Here is a 21,512-nt window from a genome sequence, read left to right as displayed (position 1 = left end):
GTACCTAGCTATGATTGATGGGTATTGAAAGCACCACCTACAAGGCCCTGTAACAAATGAAAGAAGGGGGCTATTCAGTTGTGCTGAGAGCATGGGGAAAAGAATAAATCCCAATTCTAAAGACACCAACCTATGAACAAGCAGCACAAGCAGACTGCTGCTATTACAAACAGAAGAGGGGATGGCACTGGCTGACTAGAGTAAACTAAAAGAAGGAGCAAACCAGACGGCGTTGGAATAGCAGCATCTAGCTAGAGCACAAAATTGAGACGGAAGCAGAAAAGTCATCAGGGAAACACAGTGAAGGCAGGATACATGAAATCCTCAACATCTCTATCATTCATGCCGATCACAAAGCCACCAAAGGAAGGAACCCTTAATGTGAGCTAAAACTTTTTTAAGTCAAATTTTCAACAATTGAAGAATATCTTTCTCTCACTAAGGACGAGAAAAAGAAAAGCAGAAAGCAATGGAGCACATCCAAGACCTCACCTACCAAATGGACAGAATCTTCAGCGACTACTGTTGTACAATCCTGAGAAGGAGGTAGCTATTCATATTTTATGTTAAATGTGACCAATTTTCCTACTCACCACAATACCTCAAAACATATAACCTGAGCTGGAGAGATGGCTCAGAAGTTAGAAGCACTAGCTGTGCTTCCAGAGGACCTGAGTTCAATTCCCAGCAGCCACATGGTGGCTCACAACATCCAGCCCTAGAAGATCTGATGTCTTCCTCTGGTCTCCACAGACACTGCATGCACATGGTGCAAAGCCACACATTCAGGTAAAACATCCACACACATAAAATAAAGTTTAAGACAGATATACCCAAACACACATTTTTACATAAAATCTCTACATAATCTATTTAGGAACAAAATCTAAGTCTACACTTAACATATTTGTGAGTCTTTACTATTAATAGCAAAAATAAGAAACAATAGGAGATCCAGGGTATGCAAAAATCCACATCAATACTAAAAGAATAGTTCTTTCCTAATCACTTCAACCTCCTACTGGAGCCAGGGACAAATTCCAGTCAGAATTTCCATCTTCAGGGTCCTTCTCTTTCATGTCTGACTCACTCACTCACTTAAGACCAATGCCGTATAATCCATCTGATAGTCCTTAAACATCTGGCATAACACAAGAAAGAGAATGTATGTAGAGCCTTTCAACAAGATGAGCAATCTCTTATTTATTGCGTCTGCAGGAGGAGAGGGGTGGGTATATATGTTTACTGATACACATCAGAAAGCAATACCCTACGTGAAGATCTCTGTTCTATGCCAGTGGGAATATGTATTTTTGTTTTCTACAAAAATCATCTGCCCTCTACGTATAGCAAAATAGCTCAAGTTATTTCTTTTCTGAAATGAGCATCTGGTTTCAAAATTACAAAATGGATAAAGTTACTAAGCAAAGACTTGTTTTCATGCTTCAAACTAGCTAGATAATTCTTTACAAAGCATTTTAACCTAAGACTTTAAAACATGCTACTAAATATAGAATTCATATTACTGAAACTACATTATTTAATAAATTCTATTACAGGACATTTCCTGGCATGTTAAGCAATACTATGAATAATTAAAATAACATATAATGGACAAACTAAATTAAGGAAGAACATTTTCAAATCTAATATCCTTAAGATTTTTTAATTGGTTTGTTGACTCACTGAATTTTGGCAATTTACAATCAGTTCTCACTATGTCTACACCAAAGCATTGCTACTAAACATTCAATCTATATGGAATATTACACATATTTTAATAAATATAACTTTTTAAACTATAAACATACTTCTAATGTTATACATTAAAAACCAATAAGCATCAGGAAGTGGGGGACTTCAGGGAAACTTAAATTATTTATTAATAATATCTGTAGAATACACAAGAATTCTTAATAAAGAACACAGTAGTGGGTCAGAGAGATGTCTCAGCAGGCAAAGGTGTTTGCTGTCAAGTCTAACAACCTGCATTTGATCCCCAGGACCAACATGGTGGAAGGACAAAAACAGACATACACCAGTTGTCCTCTGACTGCCACAGGAGGTACACACGTGTGCATGCACACGTATGCACACTTGAGCACACATGCACACACACACACACACACACACACACACACACACACACACACACACACACTAAATACAAATTGAAAAACAAAGTACTCAGTGGTACTAGATACATAGATACAAATTTTTATCTTATAGTTTATGTTCTTGTCTTAGTCATGTGCATATATAATAAAAAATTCAGAAATGCATTTTTTATAACTTGAGCTATTTAGTGCCCACTTTATCTACTCCAACAAGCAAATGGCTTCATCACTATTCTCCCTTTATCATTACCACCTCACAAAGCTTTCTTGGGTGTGGCAACAATGGCCAGTAGTCTTAACACTCAAGAAGAATATCTCTGAGTTCAAAGCCAGCCTGGTCTTCATCCATGCTGCAAGTTCAAGGCCAGCTAGGGATACATAGTGAAACCCTGTCTTAAAAAAAAAAATCAAATAAGGACTGGGAAGATGGCTCTGTGGTTAAGAGCAGGTGTGGCTCTTGCAGAAGACTAGAGATCAATTCCCAGCACCCACACGGCAGCTCACAACCATTCCTAACTCCAGTTCTATGGGACCTTACCCCCTCTTCTGGTTTCCACAGGCCTGCATGCTTATGGTGTGCATACATACATGCAGGCAAAACACCCAAACAAATCTAAAAAAAAAAAATCCTATAATTATTTTTAAAAGCTTTCTTTGAGCAAAAAAGTCAAATCTCAGACAAATACTTTCCATAATAATGTCCATGACAAAATTCAGAAAGTAACAAAAAGTGGAGAGGGAGGTCTCTGTCATACACAGAGAGGCATTTTCTTTAGCTAGGGCTGGTAGCAAATGACAGCTTAAATACATGCCACCAGACTCTACACATCATAAATATAAAGTGGAAGCTTAGACACAAAAACATCCAACTGCCACTGACACAGAATAAAAGCTGATCTAACTCATATATAGTGAACCTAGGCAGTAGGTTTTTAAAAACTGTTTCTGAATCATTAACCTCAACATTAAATGCTACTGAACAACACAGACTAATTACCATTCTATGTGAAGCTTACACATGCTGCATAATTCAAATCTCTTTGCCTAAAGATGATTAAGAGCAACTGAATATCGAGTAATCCAAAGAGAGGGTATGTACATAATTCAAATCTCAAATATGGAAAGCAAATGACTATTTTAAACATAAACACACATGCATTTGCACCAACTTTGCAACCTGAGATGCTAAGGTATACAACTTTCATCCATGAAATTTTATTGAATGCCTCTTTGTCTTAATTTTCTGGAGCAGAATGGTCTCTTTACTGTATAACTCTGTCTAATTGGAGTTGTCCATAACTCTAGCAGATAGGCTAAGAAAGAGGGCTCGTGTGAACCGGACAGAGAAGGGCTTTCTGATTATGTGTAGCTTTCAATTTCCTTGTCATCTTCCTTCTGACAACTCAATGCTGACTCTTCACTTCCTGTTTCCTCCCTGTAACTTTCTTCTGTCCTGTTCTAACTGATCTTCTAGGCTGTGGAAGATTTTCAGATTAATGGAACTTGAATTAGACAAATAAATGATCATCAAATTTTTACTAATCAAAACCAATAAACTTTTCTGGATGAGTTTATTTGTCCAAACATTTAACCAGGATACTTCCTGTAACTTGCAGTGTGTACTTCAAGAGGTTGTACATATGAAGGGGTAATGTAAACCATGATATTCAAAAATAAGCTTCCAAACAGATCACAAATAATGAAGAGAATACCATTTGAGAATATGAATAAAATATAAAAGTTCAGGATCCTGTAGAGGACGGGATCTACCTTTCATAGTTTGATTTAAAATGCAATCAACTCAACTCAATCCTCTTGAGGCAGTCAGTTCTGCAGGCAGAAGGCAGGGGAGCTTGAAGAATGGGCCATAGGTTTGTGGGACTTTTGGGAGAAAGGGCTAGTGCAGGATCTCCTTGGCTCCAAGCTAGGACCATAGGAGTTTAGCATGCAGCTAACTGCACAATGTGGCCAGCCTCTGGCCCCCAGAGTACCCAATGGGATGGAGAGTCCACTCTACTCCTGGGGCTAAGGAATGAAAGGAGAGAAAAAGGAAAGCAAAGAGATGCATAAATATACAGAAAAGAAACTGTGAACATGTTTGCTGGTATGGTGTGGTTTGAAAAGCCCGCACCTTTCATTGCTTACTTGAGCCCCAATGCACATATAAGACAGATGAAGCATTGACATTAAAAACATGATTAAACTAAAGAAAATCAAGTATAATCAAAAATAACTTCTAAAACTTAAAATTTGGTGAAAACTGAACATTAAAATTATCAAGTGTAAATAATTCACTAGGCCAAGTGGAGAAACACAACAATCAGTGACAGGAAAGAGATCAGAAGGAAGCACAGCAGAAGAAAGACACAAGAAGTGGATGATGGGAAATAGGACTTGAGGAACAGAGGGAAGCAACCTAACATGGCACAGGACAAGTTCCAGAAGAGTCTAAAGAAGGATGAAACGGGAAATAGGGAACTGTGAAAGTGACATGGAAGAAAATGTCTAGGAACGAAAGAAAAGTCAGAACTCTGAGCTCACAGGGTTCTCCAGCACCCAGGGAAAGCTAGTGATAAAAGACACATACCCTCGATTATTAGCTCAGATTTCTAAACTTCAAGGATTTGGACCGGAGGAAGCGGAGTGGTCAAGAGCCTGCACTGTCCTTCCACGAGACCTAAATTTGATTCCCAGTATCCATATCAGGTGGCTCAGACTACCTGTAACTCCAGGAGCCCTGGTGCCTTCTTCTGGTCTCCATACTCAACTGCACTCACATGCACACAGGCATACAGAGTGTTTTTAAATACAATAGAAAAATCTTAAAATTTAAGAATTAAAGAACTGGCCAATTATCAAAGATAATTACTTCAAAGTAGAAAGAATCTACTGAAATTAGAATTCTCATTTGTAACACAGGGATCTAGAACACTAAATATACCCCTGGGAGGGGGGAAAAAAACAGTATCCACCCCTTATCAATCTTAGCTTGCTCTGAAGTTTATATATATTACACTTTCCCCTAAACACACATACCTGTGATACAGTTAGTTTATAAATTAGCTATAGTAAGGGAGTAATAACCATTGATTATAACATTAACATATACTAAAATAAGTTTAAAATTGTATTTATGACTGGAAATTTCCATTTAACAGTCTTGTACCTTGGTTCATTGCAGGTAACTGAAACCATGGAAAGTAGTATTGTGGGTCGTAGGAGACAACTCTATAACTCAAACATAACACACACAGGCAGTGTGAAACAAATCTGCAATGTTCAGTGACTTGAAGAACACACTGTCCACTGCCCCATCAGGACAAGAGATTCTAGTCCAAAAGTCACCACATCAGAGATTAGGTCCTCTACACAGGGGAAGACGGCAGACGGCAAACACAGGGAACGTAATGGACCTTGCAACCTACATAGAACTAAATCTAAACAGTCAACTGTATGAATACATGGATTCTTGACACAGAAGAGGTACAGCGGAAACCTAGACCTACAAAAGGAAATTATCCACACAGAAATGGATGGATGGCAGGGAGTGGCAAGATGGAAAAGATGGTAAATCTTCTCACGTCAAAGAAAACTTTATAATAAGGGATCGAAAGGGGAAAGTACAGGAGCATCCCATCAACCAATGGGAAGTGGGAACTGGCTATCAGCTTAGAATAGAAGCAGAACTAAGGAAAGAAAAACATTAGCAAGTATAAACAATGCACAAAGAGTCACTCAGAACCAAAACCAATGTGCTGAATTACTTCTCCCGCTGACATCGCACTAGACGGGAGCTAAGGTAACACACAGTCTGTGAGAAACACTTAATGTCACTTGATTTCAAAAAAAGGTTAAAACAACTGGAGGAACCATGAAATATCAGCTCAGCACACCTAAAAGAAAGGATCGGGCTGTGTTAACGTCAGGCAATGTGGAAATCGGCATGGTGAGGTAGAAAATATGTTAACAGCCAGTGAGACTTTGAAATAATGAAACTAATTTAAACACGGAGACTAACAAGAGCCAACAAGGTTCAAAATTTAGCATTTACCAGTGGGTGGGAGGGGGCCTAAAAGAACATGCCAGACATGGAAGAGAGATGGCATTTCAGAATAGCAACTGGAGTCTTTCCTTCAGCCACATTCTGAGTGGCCAAAATACAAAAGGAACATGAAAGGTAGGTCTGCTATGAGGGAAGCTTGCTTTGACATTTTAATAGTGACTTACTTCTCAAGCTTAAACTCAACCCAAAAGTTAGGGAGAACTCTACAATATATCTAAACATCATTGGAAAGCAAACATCCAGCCAGCCAGCCCTTTCTAAATTAGACCAGGAAAGATGGCAGGAAGTATTGTAGAATGTTTAAAACCCCTCCATTTGCCTATGCCAGCCCATACAGACATCTACATCTATAGAAATGCAGAGGTCAGAACTGTGCAAATGATGTAAGGGGCTGCAATCATGCTATTGGTTATCTGCAAACCAGCATGGAACACGAAAGAGCATAAAAAGATGCTGACTATTCAGAGAGAGAATCTGGCCCTGATAACAGAGTCCCCGCAGCCAACTCAACTGAGTTCTGCCACGTCTTTATTAGAGTGGCCTGACTTTATGACTAGTCACAAAGAATGTCTCTATGTGGAAAGCAAAGGGACGAGTCATTTAAAGTCTCCACCCATCCAAGTGCTCACTTTAGGAAGATCAAATGGTGGTACTGTGGTAGAGAGGTGGGAGTGGGCAGAGGGCAAGGAAAGAGAGCCACTCAGAGGATTGTGAGATGGTGATGCGAGTTGGGGGTGGCACTGGTGACGAGTTAGTGAATGGATGCTTACTAGGGCAGTCTCAGGGAAATGGGGAAACTGAGACACAGACACAAATTTACGCAAAGATATATACTTACACACTTACATGCACATACACAAATTCACACAAAAGTAGTGGTGGAACTAAATTCAAGGCCAAGCAGCCTGAGTCCAGGGCCTGGAGTCTTTACTGCATTTCTGTGGATTCTACATTAACTCTGTCGGTTTAAAAACACCTGTCAGCCTTGACAATATAACCTGAGCAAGAAATGAAAGGATGGGAATAGCAGGGCAAGAGCTCAAGTGACTAAAAGAATAGTGAACTGTAGTCTCTGCAGAAATATATTAATGAAGTTCCATTTACTTCCAGTAGGGGGGTATACTGTGGTGGTTTTGTTGGTTGGTTGGTTGGTTGGTTGGTTGGTTGGTTGGTTGGTTGGTTGGTGAGCTAAGTGGCAAATCATTTATTTTGAAATCAGACTCTTCCTCTGTTTACTTAAAGGATGTTGAATTTTGGATCATTTAGGGCCAAATATTTTAAGGCTGAAAGACTTATTTGAAGAGTTGCATTTAATGCGTTTATGTGATACTTCTCGTCTCACAATTAAATTCCTGTAAGCTGAATAAACTAACATTTTATAGCACTCAAATCAAATACTAAATAACCTCCCAAATAATGAGGTAGAGATAACCAGAGCATCTATAAGGCCCCCTACAGGAAGTGACTGGAAAGAATAGTAATTTGAAAGATATAGCTCAAAAACCAAGTGGCAATGGAAAACACAACAAATTTTAAAGCCACAGAAATAAATGACTGTAAAAAAATATTTCAACAATAAACACCTTATCCGTGAATAAACACTTTACCTAATTATAACAATAAACAATGTTCATCCATTTTCAGCTTTTAGAAATCTATTTAACTTGCTAATTACTTTGCATTTTCTTGTCGGTATTAATCTATAAAGGTAAACTTGATGACTAAGTAAGTTTAGTATATATAAAACTATGTGTATGTGTGTATGTATAAGTGTATGTGTGTATATACACGAGTGCATGTAAAGGCTGCATAGATCTACCCCCAAAGTCTGAAATCATATATGCTGAGAAATCAGAAAGGTTTCCATCACCAACATGAGGGAATTCTGACCACTCACCTGACATTGTGCGTGGGAAAACTCAAAATCTGTCCTCAAATAAGTTATAGTCACAACTCAAAGAAACCAAAAAGATTGTTTACTTTTTTTAAAAGTCACATCTTGGGGCTTAAGAGATGGCTTAAAAGTGTCTGCTTGACAACCATAAAGACCTGATTCAGAGGCCCAGAATGCAGGTAAAAAGCCAGGTGTGTGGTGATGCCTGTAACCTCAGCACTGGGAGACAAAGCCAGGTGGTGGATCCTGGGAGCTCACTGGTCACCCAGTCTAGCTGAAATAGTTATCTACATCTTAGTGAGAAAGTCTGTGTCAAAAATGAGGTAGAAAGCTAGAAGAAGACACCTGACATCTACTATGCTGGGGCTGGCATGAGGGTGGCAGGTTTAGACACCTAAAGGCGATGTGTATAGCCATAAATGTTTAGACTTGGGTCCTAACCCCATAAGACATCTTGTTAAGTCTGTATAAATATCCCAAACCCAAAAACATGAAAATAAAAGTCCCAATCATTTCAGTAAAAAGATACTCAATTTGCATTATAAATAATATATCTAGCATAAGCAATGTGCCTGGAATACAGGGGGAAAAAACTATACAGTTTTAATTACTACCACTATTACAGCTAAAATGAGAATAGAAGCTTTAATGTTTATTATATAACACAATGTTAACAACCTTGACAACATAAAGGGGTTTGAATAAAAGACATGGAAAATGAATAATAGACAGGCGAAAATGGGCGAGAAAAGAGAAATGTTAGGATACCATGAACTTACCACATTGAGAAGTGAGAAATGTTGTCCACAGCTGACGAAATAAGAAAATGAGTTCTACATTCAACATTTAGAAACTTACAAATGTTCCTAAGGGAACAACTTAAAATTGCATCTTGGGGGAGGAAAAGGAGACTGGCAAATGGGCTAAAGCCTCGTTAAGAAGTAGCAGTGTGACTGAGTGCTCAGTGGCAGATGGAACATCCACATTAACTCCTCCTTCTGCACCCAAGACATCATAGAAGGGGAGGTAGAAAGAACGTGAGAACTGTGTGACAGGGAGGAGGGATACCAAGGGCTGTTCCCTGGACATGACAGCAGCTGCCCACGTAAACTCACAGCAGTTATGATTATTGCACAAGACCTCCAGAAGATGAAGCCAGTAAAGATTCCAACACAAAAAGCCCCACCCCCTAACTAAAGAACCACTGGCAATTAATGGCTGCTGGAGGAGTGAGAGTCATTTTTCTTCAGGAGTGTGGCCATGGGCAGGCTGCCCAGGCCCCGTGAATAAACCCAAACCCTTGATCATAGAGGGGGGGAAAAAAAGGAAACTCAGTAGGTTATAGAGAAAAGATGGTGATGACATGAAGCTGGAAGGGGGCATATACTGGAGAGAGAGTATACCAGTAGTTGGAGGGAGAGAGATGGAGGTATACTTGAGATGTATTTATACACCTATAAAAATTCCAAAATGGAACGGAGGGAGGGGGAGGGAGGGAGGGCAGGCAGCTGGGCAACATAGAAATACAATTCAGAATCCCAAAAGAGGAATAGGAAAGGATGCAAGGCTGGCAGAAGGCGTCAAGCGCTGTAGAACACCTTCTTCTGAGCATGACGGAGCTACTGTACGCATCAGCAGTCCAGTCATGATTATCAGCAAAAGGCCGGCACGAGATTTGCCTGTCAACATCCTGTCCTGAAAAGTAGCTTCATGAGGTCCTTACCCTCCATGAGGATTTCAAGAAGGCAATGGTTGCTAGGGGAAGGAAGTGGTCAAAGCTCCTATAAATAACTGCTCACCAAAGAAAATGTGTGTGTGGGTGAGTGGGGGGATTTGCAATGAAAGGGGATTGTTTGAAAAAAATGGGGAGACAAGAAAAGATTATGGGAGTAAATCTACATGCATGAAAATGTCATAATCAAACTCCTTATTATGCATAATATATGTTAATAAAAACCAGAGAGAGAGAGAGAGAGAGAGAGAGAGAGAGAGAGAGAGAGAGAGAGAGAGAATACTGCTTAGAAACTTTAGGCAACAACCCTAGAACTGAGCAAGACTTAAAGATGTTCCTTCCAGGGATGGAAAATCAGGAAAGATGAGGACATTTCTTGTTGCTAAACCTTTTACTTTACAATTAACTCTTTTAAACAACACACACTTTAGTCAATATAAAACAATGTTCTCTAGCCTTCCAAAATCACTCATGTAGCTTTCCTCTTTCCATGGATCCATTTGCAATTCAGAGAATTTGTGAAGTAAATTTTGATTTAGAAAAATAAAATTAGCCAGGTGGTGGTGGCACATGCCTTTAATTCCAGCACTCAGGAGAAGGCAGAGGCAGGTGGATCTCTGAATTCTGAATTTGAGGCCATCCTAGTCTATAGAGTGAGTTCTAGGACAGCCAAGGCTACACATAGAAACCCTGTCTCAAAAAAAAGAGAAAGAAAAGACAGATGCTGTGGGATAATGCTCTTGTACACTGAAAAGATTTGTCACCCCTGTTGGTTTAGTAATACACTGTTTGGCCAGTAGCCAGGCAAGAAGTGTAGGCAGGGTGACCAGACCAGGAGAAGGCAGGGAAGAGGAAAGGCAGAGATGGAGTTGCCAGCCTGACACAAGAGGAAGTGAGATGAGAATGCTGGACTGAGAAAAGGTATTGAGCCACATGGCTAACACTGACAAGAACAATGGGTTATTTTAAGCATAAGAGCTAGCTAGTTATAAGCCTGAGCAACAGGCCAAACGGTTTATAATTAATATAAGCCTCTGTGTGTTTATTTGGGACTGAACGGCTGCAGGACTGGGTGGGACAGAAACTTCCATCTACAGAATGAGAAAATTATTCAAATACGCAAATATGTAATCAGCATTCTGTGTCTCTAAGCATTCTAACTTTCCTCCTGATAAGACATGTGACGATCTTACTTTTCTGAACTAACCACTGTCAAACTACTTAGACAGCACTTTACTTTCATCATTAATAGAAGATGGATATAAAAATCTATAAACTATAGTTACAACTAAGAAATAAAAAATTGTTACTCAGAGATTAAAAAAAGATACATTTTCTTTTTCTTAGCCTTGCTTTCAAAAGTATAGATGCAAAGCCAGTATTTTCTTCAATATTAAAATTATTAAGTATTATATCTCCATTAATATGAACTTTAAAGTACCAATTGCTATTTATTATTTCAAAAATAATATTCAAAATGGACAATTTTTAAAAATGATTTCCTCAAGTGATTCATCATAATGAATTTATTATAAAATACTTTTGTTTCAGAATCGAATCTCATTTAAGGCTCTATGTATATACTATTCTTGAATTGCTTTAAATACTAAATTAAAATTAAGTACAACTAACAGTATAGTATACATATAATGCTTCATTTTCAAGCAATCTTCTGTTACTTTTGTGCATTGAAACTAGAAAATCACAGTAATAATTATACAGCTTCTCTTTCTTGGTTTCAGAATATTTAGGGCAGTACGATTTCCATTTTCATAACAAGCTTTCAAGTGTACTGGCCAGAACATGACAGCCTTCTCTTTCAGTACCAGATAGATTCCTCACAGCCAGGCATGTTAAGTTAACTGTTACAGAGAGTAACAGTTTATCTGCACTAACAGAGTATCTGCAATAAATACACCAATCACAATGAAGTATTTGGAAGTTTAAGATGAAAACCCATAAAATTCAGTAAATGCCAGATGCATAAAAATCCAACAAAATTGTTGTAAAAGGGAAAGCCCATGAGCTAAGGATGAAACACTTAAGGGTATAGCCCATAGGAGAGTCCTTTCCTAGCATGTATGAGGGCTGTAAGTGTGATACATTTGCTATGGAGGGAAAAAAGACCTAAAAGAAACAAAGACAAATACACAATACATGAATCTCTAACAAATGAAAAGGACTGTGCTGAACAGGAAGACAATGGCATCAGGGAAAACAGTCCTTCAAATGTGGGTAGTATGATGGACTCTGGGAGAGTCCTCACTGCGGTGCAACTAAATGCTGAGCAATTACAACAAAACCGTCCACCCCTAGACCAGTAAGGAGCAGGAAAACTGTAGGATCAAGACTCTATGGAAGAGAGACAGAGAAAGGACTTAAAATGTTAAGTGTGAATCACAACCACTCCAGAAAGATGGGACTCCCCAAAAGCACACATGTACTTACTGTCTGCATCTCTCACGCCCCAATGTGGGACCTACAGAAATCTACAACAAGCCTCTACAAATCTTACAGCAGGAGCACTCTGAGCTGAGGCCTTAAGATTCCAAAAGGTTATCTAATTAGCATATGAACACACAATTTAAAAATGCCCTAAACACAGTCACCATAATCGGAGACAAACGGGCTATAAGAATCTTGGATATATAATTATCAGATGTATAACTTTATATGATAAAAATTATGGAATCATAAAAAAATGCCCATACAATAAGAAATAAGAATGACCAAGAAACAGAAATTAAAACAAAAAAAATACTGTTGGAAACAATAACTCATAGCAAACTGAGTATAACTTAACAGGATTAGTAAACTAAAGACAGATAGGAAAACCAATCAGAAAATGCACAGAGATACACAAAAATTGAAAACATATAAGTTCTTAAAACATTTGGAGAATGAAATAAAAGGAACAAGAATCTGAGCAAAAACCCAGCAAGAGTAAAAAAAAAAAAAAAAAAAAAAAAAAAAAAAAACAGATCTAATGACTAAAAGACTTTCCAAAACAACATGTCACAAATCCACAGAAATAATATTATCAAATTAATGACATATACAAAAGGGATTTACTGTTAGACCTATTCCACTAAAAACGGAAAACTAAAAACAATGGTTACAGAGGCAGTAAGAAATGAGACCACCCATCAATTAGACAGAATGAACAACAGCTATAGAACAGCTAGCTGGTGGTATGCTGGAGCTGGCCACACAGGTTTCACCAGAGCAAACTGTTAAGAGTCTAGAGGAATTTTGCCAGCCAGTGTTTAAACAATATAAACACTACATAAAAAAACACCCACAGCAAGTGCAAAAACTTGTGTAGCCACTATGGGATCATTGTGGAGGATCCACAGGAGGCTGAGAATAAACTAACTCAAGATCCAGCTAGACCAGTCCTGGGCATATACCCAAAGGACTCTATATCCTACTACAGAGATACTCGCTCAACCATATTCATTGCTGCTCTATTCATAAGAGCCAGAAATTGAAAACAGTTTCGATGTCCATTAACTGATGACTAAATAATGAAAATGTGGTAACTTACATAATAGAATACCACTCAGCTACTAAAAAATGAAATTATAGAATTTGCAGGTAAATGGATAAGCTAGAAAAAAGTCAACCTACGTGAGTTAACCTAGACCCCAATGGATGACTATTGTATGTTTTCTAGTATATATGGATGTTAGTTATGTTAGCTTTGTGTGCTTCAATCTGAATAAATATAGACATTAAGCAGATAGTAAGGGTCCAGGGGGTAAAAGATGGTCTTCCATGGAAGGGGACATAGAATATAATGTTATTAAGAAAGAAAGAGAATAGGAGAATTAAATGGGAGAAGGAAAATGGGAAAGAAGGGTAAAGGAGGGAATGTTGAGAGGAACAACTAACACTAAAGCCCTTTTGAAAAGCTATATAGACACCTGCTTCTGTAGAAGCTTCCTAAAATATCTACATATATGAAAGCAATCTAAATGGGGGTCACCAAAAAAAGGGGAGACAATGTCCCAACTAGACATGTCACCAAGGAAAACCTCCAGTGCTAAGAATGGGTTACATCTTGTGGAAGTGTTGGACAAAGGAGTCCCACGAAACCCCCTAACATCATAGACTATTGCCAAGGCTATTGGTTGCCCTCCACAACCTGAGGGTAAAGCCTTATTGATGAAGACAACACTTACTTACGTCGTTGACTATGGAGAGGTTGAGCTGGTGCCCTACTAGAAGCTTCAACCCTACTGACTAGCATTCATGATGCTGGGAGGTACTCAGAACGCTAGTAGAGAGGAAAGATGATATTGATAATCATCATCAATATCATCCAGCAGCAACCTGCCTACAAGATATACTGGTATAATAATGGCACACATGTTATAGGAGTAAACAACCACTTTTTTATTGAATTTTTAAGGCCCACTCCATGAGATGGAACCCATGTCTGACACTGGTAAAGAGACCAAGAACCTAAGACTAGATTGGATATGGCCCTAGGAGAAAATCTAATACTACTATTCTGCCAAACGAACACAGCAATAAATGACTCCTAATGACATTCTGCTATACCCACAGATCAGCACCTCACCCACCCTTCATCAGAGAATCATCTTATTGCACAGAGACCCACAACTGGACAATGTACAGAGAGTGAGACTTTGGGGCACTCAATCCCAAATGGTATGTTTTCATAACCCCCCCCACCCCCGCCCACCCCACCCCCACCCCACCTCCACCCAAGGCTCAGGGATCCATGCAGAAGAGGAGGTGGAAAGATTATAAGGGCTAGAGGGCCAAAGGCGATGGATAACGCCAAGGAAACAGTGCCTTTCAGACAAAACAGTACTGACGCATATATGAACTCACAGACTGTGTGTGGCAGCACCCACAAGACCTGTGCAAGTTCAAACCAAACAAGGTCCAGACACTAAGAAGGGAAAGTAGACACAGTGTCCTTCCCCTAACCAAGGACTATTAGGAATTGATACCTGCAAGGAAAGGTAGAATCAGTCACTGCATATATCAACTACACTCCAGGACAGGCCCAAAAGTAGTTGACAATACAGAACGAACTCAATGGTATTTTGTGTGGACTTTTTGTTTCATTTTGCCATATTTTGTCTTACTGGTCTTTTGATTGTTTTATGAGTTTTGGGGTTTTTTTTTTTTTTTGTGTGTGTGTGTGTGTGTGTGTGTGTGTTTTAAGAGAAAGGATATAAAGTTGGGAGGGTAGGGAAGATCTGGGAAGCATTACAGGAAGGGAAAACATAATCAAAATATATTATATGAAAAGAAAAATTTTAAAGAAAGACAATGCAAATTAGCAATAGGAATTTTTTAAAAGGATAAATACACCTGGAAGCACAACACAGATAAATCAGGAAATAATTTTATTTCAACAAATTTCAAAGTAAATTACTAAGGAAATGTGACTTAACCAAAACTGACACTCACCCACCCCAAAATAGTATTCAGGAAGGGAATTTTATTAGTATCAGTGAAACAGTTTAAAACCTTCCTACAAACACAACACTGGGACCAAGGAGTTTAGAAAAAGATTGTTTGAATCTACAGAAAGTCTCCCATAAGTAGAGGAGAGGAAACATTGTTTAACACAGTTAACATTACCAAAGCAGCAATTGTAAGCCAAGAATATAAAATAAACAGACCAATCTAACTCGATAATACAGATGAAAAAAAAACCACAACAACAACCTGAAAACAATAGGACACAATCAATCCAATTGCAGTGGGGAGAAACGCCTAACCAAGCAGGAGCAAACCGCTTAATTCAAGAGCTCAAGAGCAGTTTACCAGGACAGAATGCCTGAGAAAGAGCACAGCAGCAGACTGCAGGAAGCAAAACCACCAAGTTATCTTAAGTAATGCTGAAAAGTTGTCTGATAAAATCAAAATCCATCCATGATTTAAAAAAAAAAAAAGTTTCTTAATGTGATATGAACTGACATCCTCTAAAGATGCAACATCCATATTAAAATCCCCCAGCTGCTTGACCTTGGCTGACTGGAGCATCATGACTAGGCAGAGATGGAATGTGGTAGACCCAGAGCCAAAACCATCCTGGGCTGTCTTTGACCCTTTAAAAACCAAATACCCGGACTTCTGTATCTGACCCACCAGTCTCCTTCCTAACAGATACACATCTCAGAATGTACTGTTAAGCTGAGCAGCTCAATTTTGCCTCCACCAACCCTAAAGCTAAGATTATTAAAAGATAATGCCGGTGCCGGGTGGTGGTGGCGCACGCCTTTAATCCCAGCACTCGGGAGGCAGAGACAGGCGGATCTCTGTGATTTCGAAGCCAGCCTGGTCTACAAAGCGAGTTCCAGGAAAGGCGCAAAACTACAGAGAAACCCTGTCTCGAAAAACCAAAAAAAAAAAAAAAAGATAATGCCGGAAAGCTATGGAAGAGACTGCCTTGGTTCACCACGCCCACTATCTATCTGATGCTCCCACCAATGTAACTATAAATGTGTTTACTTACGACTTTCTTCTGTTCTGTGGCTATTAAAAATTCATGTAACAGCTTATAAGGTAGAACATGTCAAAATAACTTGAATCCATGTTCTAGGACTATAGACACACATGTTTGGCTAAGAACAAATGATTTCATTTCCGTTAAAATGGAGTCATTATTTTACATCCCTATTGACAACAGCAGCTACCAAAATTCCATGCAAACAACATTCTCAATGGCCACTCATTAGAATTAGTCCCATTAGCCCCGGCGACAGAAAATCGCACCAGACAGGGAAGAGCTGACAGAAGGGACAAATAAATGTTCACATGTGATTAGCTACAGAGAAATAGCAATGATCTCCATAGGGGAAAAAACTACTCGAATTAGTTAAGTCAAAAAGATGACTAGACAGTCAGATGCAAAGATGAGCTGCAAGTCTGTATGTCAGCAGCAATAAAAACACGAACCACAGGAATGGGGCTACGAAAAGGATGGGGAGGAGTGCTGTGAAACACTGGATGGCGAGAGAGGGCTGGACTTGGAAACACACAGCAGGTGTGACCCACCTGCACAAGACCAAGCCAGTCAACACTCCCACGTGACAAGAAGGGGCTCATGAGGCCCTCACACTCCCGGAGAAGCTATTGGCAGTTAAGAGGTAGGAAATCATTTTCTGCAGTGCTGTTAACTACTGATAAGTTACCCATACTCCATACACAACCCCTCACCCAGGCTCATCCCAGCAACCCTAACTAAACTCAGAGGGGCAGCAAGAGATAGAGATAAAGATATCCAGACAGACAGAGATGGAGATGATAGAGAGAGAGAGAGAGAGAGAGAGAGAGAGAGAGAGAGAGAGAGACAGAGAGACAGAGAGACAGAGAGACAGAGACAGAGACGGAGAGAAGACTTTAATCCTAGCATTCAGAAGGCAGATCTCTAAGGCAAATCTCTAGGCCAGGCTGGTCTACATAGTGAGTTCCAGAACAGCCAGGGATGCACAGTGAAACCCTTTCTAAAATAAATAAATAAACAAAATAAAGGAAGGAAAAAGGCATAACATTTAGAGGGTGACTTCTTTAGAAGAAGGGGTCCAAAAGAAATATAAGTGGGTAAGAGAGGATAACTGTCACGAACATTACACTTACAGTACTGATTATAAGCCACATGAAACTGTCAGAAAATAAAACGTTTATTTTTTAAACAAAGCAACTCCCTCTTTCCCCGAAATAGTACCTAGGAATAAACAAAACTTAAAGGCAGGCAAACTTTCCCTAACCTTTCTTAATACTTCAGAAGCACTAAAGAAGGCCTAGATAAAAATGATAAATTAAGTTCATGGACTATCCTCATAGTCCATCATCTGTGGATTCAGGGTACTTTCAATACAAATCTTACCAGTTTTTCCAAGAATTGAAATTGATCCTAAAACTCATGTATAGAAATCTAATTACATAGTACAATTTGCCAGGCCTCAGAGTAAGCAGCCTTGTAGAATGCCCCTGATTACAGCACTGTTACTAAGTGCTGAGGACACACACAGACTGCCCAATGGGGTGAAATTATACCATTTCCTCAAACAGCTTACAAATATGTGAAAATCAAAGTCTGACAGGGGAGATTATTGGGGAAAGTGTGGAAAGTGTAGATAACTCAGGAAAATATGCTGAACAGGATTTTCAACACAGGAAAAAAATGTAAATGAGATCCTTACCTCATACCATCCATGAGGTGAATTTTAGATGTTTAAAAGTATTTCAGCATTGGACAAACATGCTAAAATGCCTCAGAAAAAATCTAGATGAACATTTATACGACATTTCATTATAGAACTTCATATTAAATGAGACACAAAATGGAATTAATCATTAAGGAATTTGATCATGGGCCAGAAAGATGGCTTAGCAGTTAAGAGCACTGACTGCTCTTGAAAAGGACCCGGGTTCAATTCCTAGCACCCACATGGCAGCTCACACCTGTCTGTAACTCCAGTTCCAGAGCTTCTGACACTCTCACATAGACATACATGCAGGCAAAACACCAATGAACATTAAATAAATTATATTTTTTTAAAGCCAGTAAATGTTTAAAAAATAAATTCGATGACACTAAAATTAAGAGTTTCCATCTTCTGTGTCTCAAAAAAAAAATTTTTTTTATCTAGGAGCTAGAGAGAGACTCAGTGGTTAAGAGCAAGCACTGCTTTTCCTGGGGACCTCAGCTCAATTTCCAGCACCCACGTCAGATGGTTCACAACAGTGTGCAACTCCAGCTCCAGAAGATCCAAGAACTCTTGCTTCCATGTGTACCTACACTTGTACATACACACACACCCCATCACCCCCAACACAGACACAGACACACACACAGATACACAACACATAACTAAAAATAAAATAAGTCTATTTTTAAAAATGTTTTCCCCTTCTATGAAAAGATATCATAAAGTAAAAAAGTCACAGGGAATTTAGGAGAATATACTAATTGGAAATATAATCAATTATAGCTACACAATATAGAAAAATTAGCAAAAGTAATAAATCCATATGCTAAAAGAAAGAAGTGTGATTGGTGAAAACATACCAACTCTAATACACACTAAAATGTAAAACAAATAATATGGCACAATTCAACATATCTACTATATGAGCGTCTATGCATACAAGTCTATTCAGAAATCAGAACAATGAATGAACATGCTGATATGGGGCTCCAAATGGTTACATAAAATAACATGAAGCTAAATATGCAAATGGTTTATACAACAAAACCAGCATATCACTGAATGGGGTCAGTAGACAACAGCATGGGCACTACCTGGATGCTATCAGAAATTCATGGTCTTAAATTGTCTGAGTTAATAAAAAGATACAAGAAGGAGGAAGTCAGGATTTTAGACCTAACCCAGACATAGTGAACAAGACTCCCTACAGCAGGACTGAGAAATCCTCAAGTGTGTAAGCTGTAACCTATTTTTATTTTTTAAATGATCATAATTCCTGATAGTGTAATAAGAGATATTCACATCTAGTGTTCACATATTCATTAGAGTCTATGAACAAAGCCCACACATCATCGCATTGAATCTTCCTAAGAGAATTAATTGTGAGATAACTACTTAGATAAGAACAGGCAATCCACTATGTGTTAAATGAATACATATTTGTATAATATTCTAGTACTGGAAGAAAGAGAGCTCAATTCTATAACATTTATTGTAATTCTGACAGGAATTAATGAAATGTAGATGTTTGACTGTAATGAGTTGTTGCCGATTCTATGTTTCCTATACTCTATTATGTATTATCAGAAGTGTAACAGAGGGGACTGGAGAGATGGTGCAGCAATTCAGAGCATTTGCTACTTTTGCAAAAGACCTGAGTTTGGTTCCTAGAACCTACAAGACAGGAAGTTCACAGAATCCTGTAACTCCAGCTCTAGAGGGTCTGGATACTCTCCTTTGGCCGCTTGCACATTCTCATGTAGTTTTAAGTGTCCTTTACATAAAAAAAAATATGGGGCAGAAGAGATGGCTCAGTGGTTAAGAGAACATGCTGTTCTTCCAGAGGATCCATGTTTGGTACCCAGCACCCACATGGAGGCTCACAATCATCTGTGACTTGAGCTCCAGAGGATTTGATGCTCTCTGGCCTCCATGGACAATGCACACAAGTGGTGCAAAGAAATACTTGTAGTCAAAACACCCATATGGATGGATGGATGATGGATGGATGGATGGATGGATGGATGGATGGATAACGGTGGGTGGATGAAGGATGGATAGATGAATGGATGGATGGGTGGATGGGTGGGTGGGTGGATGGATGGATGGATGGATGGATGGATGGATGGATGGGTGAATGGGTGGATGGATGATGGGTGGGTGGGTGGAGGATGGATAAATGGATGGATGGATGATGGATGGATGGATGGATGGATGGATGGATGGATGGATGGATGGGTGGGTGGGTGGGTGGATGGATGGATGGGTGGGTGGATGGATGGATGGATGATGGATGGACTGACGGACAAATGGATAGACAGATAGATGATAGATAAGAAAAATTTATGACAGAGTCAGGCATGTGGCTTAAACCTGTAAAAAGATCACTAGGGAAACTAAGCCAGGAAGACTGTCATGAGTTCAAGGACCTTGTCTTAAACACATGTATACACAGTATAACAGAAAACACTCCAGTCACATTTTCCTCTGGAACTATTTTTATTCAAAGATATAGAAACTAATAATCTATAATGTGGTGTTAGGTAATATACAATGTTTATGTTGCTAGGATCCCCATTTTGCCCATTAAAGCACTTAGTATTATTCTGGGCACCATAGTCTGCACATGGAGTGCAAGCAGAACTGTCTTAACTCAAGAAATCATCAAGAGGAAAAACTACCATGATGCATTTACTCTGTGCACTCTAGTGAGCATCAGCTTCAAGCGGAGGAGATGGCTCCATTGGCAAAGTGCTTGCCAGACAAGCGTGAGGCTCTGAGCATCCCCACATTTAAAATGTCAGGTGAGTGCTTGCAATCCTAGCCCTAGGGGGTGGAGACAGGTGGATCTCTGGGACTTCCTGGCCAGACAGTCTAGCTAAATCTGCAAGTTCCAAGTTTGGTGAGCAGCAGTCTATCTCAAAAAACAAGGGGGAGAGTGACTGAGAATGACACCCAACATTGAGCTCTGCTCTCCACACACATGTGAACATACATGTACCCACACATAAACACACACACACACACAGACACACATCCTTATAATTTTCAAGTGCAAAGTACTACCAAACACAGGGGCTATTTAATCAACAGCACAGCAAGAAAGAAAATGTGAATTCAAATCTTTCATCCTGGAGCACACATGAATGTGAATTAACTGAAATTGCCGTTTTATGGAAGTATTTTCATCATTCTCAATGAGCTATTAACATTCACAGAACTCCTATAAACACGTGAATTAACTGCTTTTATTTTTCTAAATTTGATCCATGTCATGTCCACTATTACTTTTATGTGGCTTTCTTATTGATTGATGGCTTTATTCCAGTGTCTAGAATAATGACTGACCCCTAATAGGTGCATAACAAGTATTTGTCTTTGAATGAATCTATAACTTATTGAGCATTTATATGTAGTAGACTCTAGGGAATGTCTTATCAGATAAGTCATAGTCCCCATCCACACAGAGCTAACACAAGTCATTAAATCAAAACAAACAGTACTC

The 21,512-nt window shown here is 39.0% G+C and overlaps 1 protein-coding gene across 2 annotated transcripts in view; it reads right to left on the bottom strand.

Moving 5' to 3' along the window:
• Mllt3 (MLLT3 super elongation complex subunit) overlaps positions 1-21,512 on the bottom strand; it is a 290,749-nt gene that overhangs the window by 70,843 nt on the left and 198,394 nt on the right. The window lies entirely within an intron of this gene.

The sequence above is a fragment of the Peromyscus californicus genome, unplaced genomic scaffold (assembly GCF_007827085.1).
Source record: "Peromyscus californicus insignis strain IS unplaced genomic scaffold, ASM782708v3 Scaffold_5__1_contigs__length_169319896, whole genome shotgun sequence".
In the NCBI taxonomy this organism is placed as follows: Eukaryota; Metazoa; Chordata; class Mammalia; order Rodentia; family Cricetidae; genus Peromyscus; species Peromyscus californicus.
Note: the sequence above shows the minus strand (reverse complement) of the source record. Positions and strands in the feature narration are given on the sequence as shown.